The 12,596-nt window shown below is 35.1% G+C and overlaps 1 protein-coding gene and 1 non-coding gene across 9 annotated transcripts in view; one reads left to right on the top strand and one right to left on the bottom strand.

Moving 5' to 3' along the window:
- The window catches only part of ZNF148 (zinc finger protein 148), a 137,491-nt gene that overhangs the window by 64,156 nt on the left and 60,739 nt on the right, over positions 1 to 12,596 (top strand). The gene's annotated exons all lie outside the window — the stretch shown is intronic.
- On the bottom strand, positions 6,772 to 6,843 carry TRNAC-ACA (transfer RNA cysteine (anticodon ACA)). The gene has a single exon. It is a non-coding gene; the product is annotated as a tRNA-Cys (tRNA).

Raw genomic sequence — 12,596 nt, 5'->3', positions numbered from 1 at the left:
TCCCAACATCAGGGTCTTTTTCAAGGAGTCAGTTCTTTGCATTGGGTGGCCAGTTTTGGAGTTTCAGCTTCAGCATCAGTCCTTCCAATGAATATTCAGTACTGATTTCCTTGAGGATTGATCTCCTTGCAGTCCAAGGGACTCTCAAGAGTCTTCTCCAACACCACAGTTAAAAAGTATCAATTCTTTGGCACTCAACTTTCTTTATGGCCCAACTCTCACATCCATACACGACTACTGGAAAAACCATAGCTTTGACTAGATGGACTTTTGTCAGCAAATGAGGGACATTTTAGTTGTTTCCATGTTTTGGGTATTATAGATAAAGCTGCTGTGAATATTGATGTGTAGGTTTTTGGGTGAACATAGGTATACATAGCTCTAGGATAAATACCCTGTCATACCCTTGCCACTGGATATAATCACTTCTAACATTTTGGTATATGTACTTCAGTGCCTCTTTGATATGCATACCAAGCATAGGATCATGTTGCCTTTTATCTCTTCATTTACCAGCATATTTTGAACTTCTCTCAACTCCTTATTCTTTTAATGCTTCTTAAATATCTGCTTGATATTCCAAATTTTGGGTAATCCATAGTTGAGTCCTGTTACTCCTAATAGATAATGATAAATCTGAGTTCATTCTGAGAATGAATCAATGGAAAGTTATCTCATACTGAATACCAAATGGCAGAATTTAGGATTTGTGTAATATTGCTTTATAGAAGAACTTAACACAGATGAGAAATTATATCCCTTACTTATTACTTATGCATTCCTGCTGGTAAGGCAGAGTTGTGAAGGGCAGATCTTGGGATCATGAATATACATTTTTGAGTTAAAGAGAGGGCGTTGATGTAGAACAGTATGATCTAGGTCCCTCACAGTGTGAAAACTTAAGCTCCAAGGCCTTTCATCCTTTCTAGAGTGTATGCTAAAAGTCTTTTAAAAATAGATATTGAACATGTTGATTTTTTTTTCCTTTTATTTGCTAATTCACTTGGAAGTCACAGAACTTTACTTCATATTAACTTTTTAGTTAATTCAAAACAGAAAGTTGAGTTCTGTGTTTCCTTAAACTGTTAATAACAGTTTAGGTTCTGTAGCCTGTATAAACTCCCTATTGTTCTATGATAGTTGAAGTAAAGTTCTTCATTTGTGATAACTGCTGGCTTTCGGGATTTATCATGACTTTATTACTCTAAATCAGTCACCCAGTTTCAGCTATGTGGCTGTACATTTTCAACAGCAATCTACAAGCCAACTTTCAAATGTCTGTAGTTTGCTCAGTAGAACTTAAGTTTTCTAGTATGTTAGAAATTTGAATTAAAATGAACTAAAATTAGTATTTCATTTCTGGAGAAGGCAATGGCACCCCACTCCAGTACTCTTGCCTGGAAAATCCCGTGGACGGAGGAACCTGGTAGACTGCAGTCTATGGGGTCGAACAGTCGGACATGACTGAAGTGACTTAGCGGCATCAGCAGCAGTATTTCAGTTCCTTAGTTACATTAGCTACATTTCAAGTGATCAGTAGTCACATGTCGTTAATGACTTCTGTATTAGACAGCATAAAGAATATTTCCATTATTTCAGGAAATTTTGGATAGCATTGTGTTAGAAAGTTTTTCAACTTAAAAATTAATTTCAGGAATTTGAAAAAAAAGTATTTGGCTTGTCCTTTTAAATCCTTTTATGGAAAAGGGATTGGAAACTTTGTGGACTCTATTTTTCCAACTGATGTCAGATATGTTGAAGAGTAAAAGACATGTTTATATTGACAGAATGGAACAAATTGTTATTTGTAATGATATATGCCACATTTGTTTCCTAGGAAGGTACTGAATTGCACTTGAATGAAAGAATTTTTTAAATCATTTATAGTCAAGTCATGTCCAACTCTTTTGCGACCCCATGGACTGTGGCCTACAGTCTCCTCTGTCCATGGGATTTTCCAGGCAAGAATACTGGAGTGGGTTGCCATTTCCTACCCAAGGAAATTGCCTGGTAGCTGAGTTGGTAAAGAATCTTCCTGCAGTGCAGGACACCCAGGTTCAATCCCTGAGTTGGGAAGATCCCATTTTATGTAAATTAAGAGATATAAAAAAAGTCATGCTCCAGTCATATAATGATATAATAAAGTGTAAAGTATCTCAAGTGTTTTTGATTTCTGAAAAAAAAAAAAAATACTTTAGCAGTCATGAAGCTTTTTATTTTAGTCATGAATTTCTGTGCTGAAAGCAGTATGAATAGACCTGTAGACATCCTTTTATGCATTTTGTATTCATGATTATTTTAATGGCTTAGGAAACTCAAGACATATTTGGCCATTGCTGTAAAACCTCTCTTTTGTTTTTAGTTTTAAAAGTTGCCTTAAATCCTGTCATTAGTTTAAGAAGGATTGTATAGACATTTCCCCAAATACCTTTTGCTTCAGTGAATAAAACTTTAACATGCTGTTGCTAGGAATTTGAGTACATGTCCTGGAATAAGTGTCTTTTCCTTTCCTATTTAACAAAATGAGAAGAAAAAAGAATTATTTTATTTGTGTCAGTGATTTTAAAATACTAGTTTTGCCATGTGTTTTGTACTCTGTTTTAGTTACAGGATTGAATTCCTTTAATTGGTGTCAATGATCTTTTGCAGTCATCTTGAAAGGTGACATCTATTTGACTTTGTTTATTTGCTTAAGTAATCATTGGTAGGATATGTTTCTTCCTCTCTTTTTGGCTAAATCCCAATTTGTTATCTCTATTACACTGTGTGCTTTTTCAATAAAGTTATTTATTAGTTATAGCCAGTTCTTATTACTCTCTGTTTCTTTTAAAGTTCATTTGAGGGATTCAGAAGTAATGTTATGTTTATTGGCTCTTGGGTCCTTGTCTTTTGGGGCATTTGTGCTGAGTTTTTTTTGTGTTTGCATGCTTTAAGAAGTACCCCCCTGTTCAAATACTTTTCACTTCATCTTACTCTTTGAGTATTATTTTCAGAGAGAGATTTATTAATTGAGCTTATTTTAAAGAGAATAGATGGTAGTTTATATCAGTTCCCTAAGGTTATTTTTTTAAACAAGATTTTACTCTTTTATGTGGCTCTTAGAAAGTATCCTATTTGATAGGAATCTATTTTAGCAGAAAACATAGAATAAGTAATCTTGCTTTATAGTTTTTCTTGATGAGAGTCATATTATTGCTTATTATTATTGATTGCAACTCACCTGGTAAGTAAATGAATCAATGTATCTCTATTAGTAGGTTGTTTTAGGGAGCTAACCTAGAATGGTCTATTTTTCAGTATTCTCCAGTGCTCTTAAAGTTGTTAGACTCAACTTAAGTTTTTTTTTCCTCCTTAGGTGGGTGTAAATTGTTAATAGAAGTTTTCTTTCTATATTCTTTAGTAACATAGCTAGTTTCCTAACACTTTTCATATAGTCCTGTGTGATATTTGGTATATAATTGATGGATCTGGAATTGTGAGATAGTGGTGTGGAGTGAGAGTTACACTCCTAGATCAAGTGGCGCCCAAACTGGAAGTCTTAGCCGAGACTGACAGCATCCGTCTAGCGAGATCAGTCTCAGAGATGTGCACTTTGACTTTTTTCATACTTGTATAATGAAGTTTATTGTAAAAGGACTACAGAGTCATTATAAAAATTAGTATAGAAGAGAACAACAAAAGTAAAAATTCCTTGTTTTCTACTCTAATTCCAAAGAGATAACTGTTAATACTGATACCCTAAAAATTTTAAGTTTATAGAAAAACATTCAGAATGTGACTTTATTTCTATATGTGTTTTGTAAATGTATATCTTATGAAAATATACATATATTTTGTTTTACACACATTAGATAATGTTATTTTTGTATATTTTGGAAGTCTGCATTATTCATTTAATATTTTGTAGAAATTTCCATGTTATTACATCTGAAGTTTGCTTTTTTATTCTAATGAATGATTAAATGATGTGCCATGTTTTATTTAATCACTCCCCTATTGATGAATATTTATGTTATTGCTAGATTTGTTTGAATGAAATAATGATGAAAGGATCATGCTTGTATGTATAGATATCCATATGATACAAGCATGTTTCTTGTATCTGTCTATATCTGCATATTTGTAATGCTTTTTCTCTAGGTGTATATCTTTTTATTGAAATACAGCATTTATCCAGAAAAGTGCACAAATTGTTAGTGATGAATTTCCTCAAAAGTGACATATATGTGTAATTACTACCCTGATTAAGACATAGAACATTATCAGTATCCCAGAGGCCCTCCCCTATATCCCTTTTAGTCACAACACTCCTCTGATTCCTAAAGATAACTGCTTCCTATCAGAACACTTTTATCACACTTAGTTAGCTTTCCCTGACTTGAATTCCGTATGTACTATCTAATATTTGTTTTCTTGTGCATTTTTTAATGAGATGTATCCATCCATGTTATTGCATGTAGTAGTAGTTCATTCTCATTTCTGTGTCATTGTCAGCAGTGTGAATATATCAAAATTTATTCTTTGTAGCATAATAGGCATCTTGTTTCATGATGTTGACTGTTCTGAAAAGTGCTGCTTCAAATAGGTTTTGGAGGGGATGGTCAGGTGACATGCTTCGTGGTTTGCAGGATCTTAGTTACCTGACCAGGGACCAAACCTGGGCCCTGGCAGTGAAAGCAGTGAGTCGTAGCCACTGGATTGCCAAGGAATTTCCTGCTGCAAATATTCTTCGATGTGTCTTTTGGTGCATATACGCACTCATTCCTGTTGGTTATATCCTGGAGTTTGCTCGGTATGTGTATGTTCAGCTATAGGAGTTACTATCCAGAAGTTTTTCTCAGTGGATTTGCCAGTTTATACTAATTGTTCTCTATCCATGATATTCAGCATTGTCAGTACTTTAACTATTTTGGTGGGTTGGTAGTAGTATTTCAGTGTGGGTTTTTTTTTTTTCCAATTTGCATTTCACTGATAACTAATGTGAGTGCCTTTCATGTTTACTGACAATTTGGATATTTTTTGTAAAGTGCATGTTCATCTTTTGCTCTTTTTTCTATTAGGGTGTTCCTTTCTCTTACAGATTTGTGGTAATTTTATATTTGTTGGATGTATATGTATCAATTATCTTTTCTACGCTTCCACTGTGACTTGCCTTTTTCCTCTTTCAATGAACAGGAGTCAGTGTTAATGAAGTTCCGTTTATGTCTTTTCCTTTTGGTGTCTCGTGTGTCCTGTTTAAGAGTTCTTTGCCTGCCCCAAGGTTATGACGATATTTTCCTTTGTTAACTTCTGGAAACTTTATAGTTTTCCTTTCCCATTTAGATCAGTAGTCTGTTTGGAATTGATTTTTGCTGATGATGTGAGATAGGGGGTCATGATTTACTTGAAGACTTTTGCTTTTTTCCTGACTCACCCATAGAAATTTTTTCGCTTTCACTTTGCTGGCTTAATATTTCAATTCTTACAATAAGTTAGTATATTACGATAGTCATAAATAGATTTTTCTTTGATTAATCCTAAGAATTTGTAGTAAGACTGGACTTAATGTCTTTTTAGGATTATAAAATAATACATTGTTAAGAAAATGTAAAAATTTGAAAGCTAAGCTATCACAACATTGTTCATCAGCTATACCCCAATACAAAATGCTTTTGGTATTAAAAAAAATAAAAATTAAATTTAAAAAAGCTATCAAGATAATAGAAATTGCTGCAATCTTACTACTTTAAGATAATCACTACTAACATTTCATTGTTAGTATTTTAGTGTTTCCTTTGTTTGTTTTTCTGCATATATATTTGTGTGTGTAAAATTTGCTGCATATGTATCTGTGTTTGTGTAAAATTGTAAAAATGTATTTATCCATATTTATTAATATCATTTAACCTTAAACCATGAGCATCTCAATATATTATTAAAATTATTCAAAATAAGATTTCTCGTTCCTATTATCATATAGCTGTATTGTAATTTATCTCACTATTTCTTTACTGTGTATTAGACTGTTTGCACTTTATTTACAGTTGTAAATGTTATTGTGATGTTATATGTAGATAGTGTTGTCATGTGAGATTATTTCTTCTGTATAGATTTCCTAAGACTCTTGACATATACTGGCTAATTTGTAGTCCACAAATGTTGATCGACTTATTCTCCCTCTATTAGTGTATGAGATTCTCAACTTAATTTCTTTAAAAATGATCTAGAATAGGAAATGTGGAATATAATTTCCAGATTTGTGTGTGATACTAAGAGAAATAACTGGACTTGGTCTTGGTTTGGGAGTTGAGAAGAAAATTAAAAGATATCTTTAGACAAGAGACTGGGTTGCTGAAAGGTAGGGGGAGGAAGAGAGAAGCAGGGAATTTAGAAGGAGGTTCTGATGTGAAAAAAGATTTTATTTTTAGCAATATTGAGTTTTAGGTAATAGGATGTATTAAGTTGAGATGCTCTATAGAAATTGATAGTCTTCTATGTACCTAAGCAATTACATATCTGTGGTTGTATAGTAATAATTAATAACCATCAATATTTACTTAGAACTTATAGTTTTTGTGTAATCTCATTGGATTTTCTGATGTGTATAAACTGGATATTATTACTGCCACTGCCTAACAGGTGAGAAAATGATTATGATAGTGAAAGTGAAGTCGCTCAGTCGTGTCCAACTCTTTGTGACCCCATGGACCGTAGCGTACCAGGATCTTCCATCCATTGGATTTTCCAGGCAAGAGTACTGGAGTGGGTTGCCATTTCCTTCTCCAGGGGATATTCCCAACCCAGGAATCGAACCTGGGTCTCCTGCATTGTAGGCAGATGCTTTATCATCTGAGCCACCAGGGAAGTCGTGATAATGAATGGCATCAAAAATCAACTGTATAATGCTATATGTTATAGTTGATAATTTACACATATAATCCCTTTAACTCTGCAGAGATTCTGAGAATTTTTTATTCCCTCCATTTATGGGTGAGGAAAGTTACAAATGACTAAATTTTAGTTGTTTAGCTTGACACTGCTAGTATCACTGTTTGGGATTAGATTGTGTTTCTGACACTGCTAGTATTACTCTTTGGGATTAGATTGTCTATTTCTTTTAACTCCCAACCTGTGCTTTTTTTGTTTTTCCATACTACTTTTGGAAGCCAGGTTCACCCAATAATAATCGAAAGAGGTAGGATTGAAATTCAGGTCTTATGCTTTATCTAAATAGTGTTGACATTTTGTCCACTTTGTTGTTTTTTAAATTATTTCCCTTCTCTAGAACCACTAGAAATTCTTTCCATATTCTGGAAGCAACCAAGCTATAGTTTATATAAGGGAAAATGAAGTATGTTTGTGCAAAAATCATTTTAAAATGTTTGAATGATTTATTAGATTTATAAAGAAGCAGTTATAGTAATGGAAATAGCATTGAACTAAGAGATATAAAATCCTGGTTTAAGGACTAGTGTTGAAATTTAGTCCCCGTGATAGCCTGGGTAAGACACTTGCCTCTGTGATATTTTAGTTTCTTCATTGGTAATGCGAGAATAAAAGATAACTCACAGATTACAGTAATTAGGGTCTCTTTTGCTGGAATTGGAAGACTTGGGTGTAAGTTTTTGTTTCCCTTCTTAAACAAATAACCTTTCTCAGCCTTAGATTTCTTATTTGTAAAATGGGATGAAAATGCTTACCTCATGGTCTTACTGTAGGATTAAATGCAATAGATTATACAGGGTAGAGACCACGTGCACCCACTTCCTTCCCTGCATGCCTTGCAAGCATTGTATCCATAGCACCTAGAAGAGTGTCTGGCACATAGTAAATATTAGATAAATCTTAGTTACTATGCTGAGGAGGAATCACAAATTTGTAGAACACTATATAAATGCTGTTTTTTGTTTAATTGTAGTAGATTTACAGTATGTTGATATCTGGTTTACAGAAAAGCGACTCAATTATATATGTGTGTGTATGAATATATACACCTCTACACATATTCTTTTTCATTGTGGTTGGTAACAGGATTTTATAATTCTCTGTGCTATACGGTAGGATCTTGTTTATTTTATAGATAGTAGTTTGTATCTGCCAATTGAAAAGTCCTAATTTATCCTTCCTCCACAACCTTTCTCCTTTGGTAACCATAAATTTGTTTTCTGTGTCTGTGAGTCTATTTCATAAATTCATTTGCGTCATATTTTAGATTCCATGTTATCAGTGGTATCATAGGATACTTGTCTTCCTCTTCCTGACTCACTTCACTTAGTATGATAGTCTCTAGGTCCACCCATGCTGCTGCAGATAGCGTTGGTTTATTCTTTTTTATGACTGAGTAGTATTCCATCGTGTATGTATATATGTGAGCTTCCCCGATGGCTCCAACAGCAAGGAACCCGCCTGCAGTGTGGGAGACCTGGGTTTGGTCCCTGGGTCAGGAAGGTCCCTTGGAGAGAGGGCATGGCAACCCACTCTAGGATTCTTGCCTGGAGAGTCCCCATGGACAGAGGAGCCTGGTGGGCTACAGTACATGGGTCACAGAAAGACATACATGACTGAGTGACTAAGCACATATTTGTATGTATGTGTGATACACACACACACACACACACACACACACACATATAATCTTCTGATATATATATCATATAAAATATATATCATATATTTATATATAAAATAGATATATATCGCAAAAGAGTTGGACATGACTGAGCAACTGAACTGAACTGATATCGTCTTCATTCTTCTGTCAGTAGACATTTAGGTTGCTTCCATGTTTCAGCTGTTGTTAATAATGCTGTCATGAACTTTGAGATGTATGTGTTTTTTTTTTTTTTTTTTTTTTGAATTATAATTTTTTTCAGATACATGCCCAGGAGTGGTATTGCTGGATAATATGGCAACGCTAGTTTTAGTTTTTTGAGGACCAATTTACATTCCCACCAACTGTGTAGGTGAAGTGAAAGTGAAAGGCACACAGTCGTGTCTGACTCTTTGCGACCCCATGGACTATACAATCCATGGAATTCTCCAGGCCAGAATCCTGGAATGGGTAACCATTCCCTTCTCCAGGGGATCTTACCAACCCAGGGATGGAACCCAGGTCTTCTGCATTGCAGTTGGATTCTTTACTAGCTGAGCCACCATTTCCCTTTTCTCCACACCCTCTCCTGCTTAAATGCTAATTATTTTTAAAAACAGCTTTATTGAGATATACTTGGTATAAGAAAAAACCCTGCACATATTAAATGAATAGAATTGATGTTTGGAATGTTAAGTATTTTTGTAGTTAGAAAAATTGTAGAATAGTTTCAAAAAACTCTTTATTATGAAATAATTTTAGATTTGTAAGAAAGGTGCAAAAATAGTACCGAGTTCACCTAAACCCATCATCTAGCTTCCTTAGTATCAAAGCTTATGCAAACATAGTACATTTATCAAAGCCAGGAACTTAATGTTGATAAAATACTATTAAAGAAACTAGAGAACTTAGTTGAATATCATGTTTTTCCCCTAATGTTCCTTTTCTGTTTCAGGGTTCCATGTTATATTTAGTTGTTATATCTTCTTGAGTCTCCACTGTTCGATGACAATTCAGTCTTTCCTTATCTTATATGACCTTGATAGTTGATGGGTATTGGTTATTTTGTAGAATGACTTTTGAGTCTTTCTGATGTATTCTTATGATTAGATTGGTGCTTTCATTTTTTGACAAATCCCGCAGAAGTGTTGTGCTTGTTTCAGAGCATCGTATCAGGGATTATAAAATGTGGAGATATGTCATCTTATTGGTGTTAACTACATTCTCTGTGCTTTGGTAAGGTGATAAATGTCAGTGTTCCCCATTTTAAAGTCACTTTTTTCTCTTCTGTAATTGGCAAATATCTTGTAGGAAATATTCAATAGTTTGAGTCTGTTTAAATATCCTATTTCTACTCAGATTTTTACCTACCTATGTAAGCATCCATTGGTGGGTCCTGCCAACTGTTATTAATGTGGTATTTACCTAAATGTGAATTTGTATTTTCTTCATTCCTTCTATATTTACGTTAATTATAGCTGTCCCTTCCATCCATTAAAAAAAATTCCATTTATATCAGAATGGCTATTTGTTTTATTCTTTGGATTATACTCTGGTACTACCATTTATTTTTTTCTCACATTGTTTCAGCTTGCCCATTAGGAACTCTTTCAGACAAGCTCTTGTGTCCTTTTGACATGCGCTCCAGTTTCTGGCACCACAAAATGTTCCAAGGTCATCTTTATATATAGTTCTCCTTGCCCAGCTTTGAAATCAGTCACTTCTCCAAGGAACTCTGGTTCCTTTTGTTTGGACAATGGTAGTTAGAAACTAAGTTTTAGATGCTAGGTCTGTTTCATTGCTTCTTAGTGATCTTAGCACACAGAGCTAGGCATTATGTGTGTGTCTGCTAACTGACAGATGCACACACATCTATACTAATTTATGTTGGTTGGGCCAAGACATCTGTATTGAATGAGATTGAATGGAGAAAAGGAAGGGAATGCAAAATATAGTTAAGATGTATCTAGATCAGTGGTTCTCAAAATTTCTGGCCTTGGAACCCCTTTGCTCTTAAAAATTTTGAAATCTCTTAAGAACTCTTGCTTCTGTTGGTTATGTATGTTGATATTTACTATTTTATAAATTAAAACAATTAAAAATTTTATTTTTATAAATGAATCACATTACATGTTAACACACACATAGCATATTTTTTAATGAAGTAAAACTTTTCTAAAATAAAGAATTCTGTGAGAATTTGTTTTAAAATTTTACAATCTGTTTATTGTCTGGCTTATCTTATATTTGCTAGTATATTTAGTCTGTGGTGACATCACATGTTTGCTTCTGAATACTGCTGCTATATACTCATAAGAGGAGAGTGAAAAAAAAGAAAAAACCCATGATTTATAGTGAAAGTGTTTTTTCTCTCATGGACCACCCATGAGAAAGAGTGTCAGGGATCTTCAGGAGTCCCTGGACCACACCTTGAGAACTGTTGATAGAGATTTACTAAAACTCTTACAAAATAAAAGCACATAATATAGTAAAACGATGGATCCAGAAGAACTTCTGTGAGGAACAGGGAAGAACTTGAACCATGATGCTACAGAAGTTATAAGAATAGGATTTCTGGGTAAGATGGGGATTGCACTATTGCAGGTAAGATAATTTGGTTTGATCACTTGTTGCAGCTCATCTTATAGTTACTAAATTGTAAGATGCTGATATAGCAACCAAAATACAAATTTTTAATGATAAGTATTATAGAGGAGTAGATTAGAATGTTTGTTGTGCACTGTGAGTCCCCGAACCTTTTCAAAATCAAAAGATAGTTATGGACTTTCTCAAGCCCTGACAAATGTAGTGCGTATCAGAAGTTGACACGCCGTCAGGTCAGGCAGAAAGGGAGGGTTGTGGTTTGTGAGTCACTCCAAGGTCTGTCCGTCAGTGTGCTGCTGCCCCTTCCTGTGGATTGGTGAGCTTGGAGTTAGAAACCTTCCTGTGGACTGGTTTTATTTGTTATTTCCAAAACCATCCTGGAAATAAACACATGCATGCATTTCCATAGGGATATATTCTTGGTGTTAAATTTCTCTTTTCCTGGATTCCATGAGTTCTTTCAGATATTGCTAACATTATTGAGGCAGTATATCTCAGTTCAGTTGCTCAGTTGTGTCTGACTTTCTGTGACCCCATGAACTGCAGCATGCCAGGCCTCCCTGTCCATCACCAACTCCGGGAGTCCACCCAAACCCATGTCCATTGAGTCGGTGTTGCCTTCCAACCATCTCATCCTCTGTCGTCCCCTTCTCCTCCTGCCCTCAATCTTTCCCAGCATCAGAGTCTTTTCAAATGAGTCAGCTCTCCATGTCAGGTGGCCAAGGTATAGAGTTTCAGCTTCAATATCAGTCCCTTCAGTGAACACCCAGGACTAGTCTCCTTTAGGATGGACTGGTTGGATCTCCTTGCAGTCCAAGAGACTCTCAAGAGTCTTCTTCAACACCACAATTCAAAAGCATCAATTCTTCTGCGCTCAACTTTCTTTATAGTCCAACTCTCACATCCATACATGACTACTGGAAAAACCATAGCCTTGACTAGATGTGCCAAAGTAATGTCTCTGATTTTTAATATGCTATCTGGGTTGGTCATAACTTTCCTTCCAAGGAGCAAGCGTCTTTTAATTTCATGGCTGCAGTCACCATCTGCAGTGATTTTGGAGCCCAGAAAAATAAAGTCAGCCACTGTTTCTGCTGTTTCCCCATCATTTGCCATGAAGTGATGGGACTGGATGCCATGATCTTAGTTTTCTTTTTTTTTTTTTTCCATTTATTATTAGTTGGAGGCTAATTACTTTACAGTATTGTAGTGGTTTTTGCCATACATTGACATGAATCAGCCATGGATTTACATGTGTTCCCCATTCCGATCCCCCTTCCCACCTCCCTCTCCATCCCATCCCTCTGGGTCTTCCCAGCACCAGCCTTGAGCACTTGTCTCCTACATCCAACCTGGGCTGGTGATCTGTTTCACCGTTGATAGTATACTTGTTTCAATGCTGTTCTCTCTGAACATCCCACCC

This window comes from Odocoileus virginianus, chromosome 4 (genome assembly GCF_023699985.2).
Source record: "Odocoileus virginianus isolate 20LAN1187 ecotype Illinois chromosome 4, Ovbor_1.2, whole genome shotgun sequence".
Classification (NCBI taxonomy): Eukaryota; Metazoa; Chordata; class Mammalia; order Artiodactyla; family Cervidae; genus Odocoileus; species Odocoileus virginianus.
This window is presented reverse-complemented; position numbering and strand designations above follow the sequence as displayed.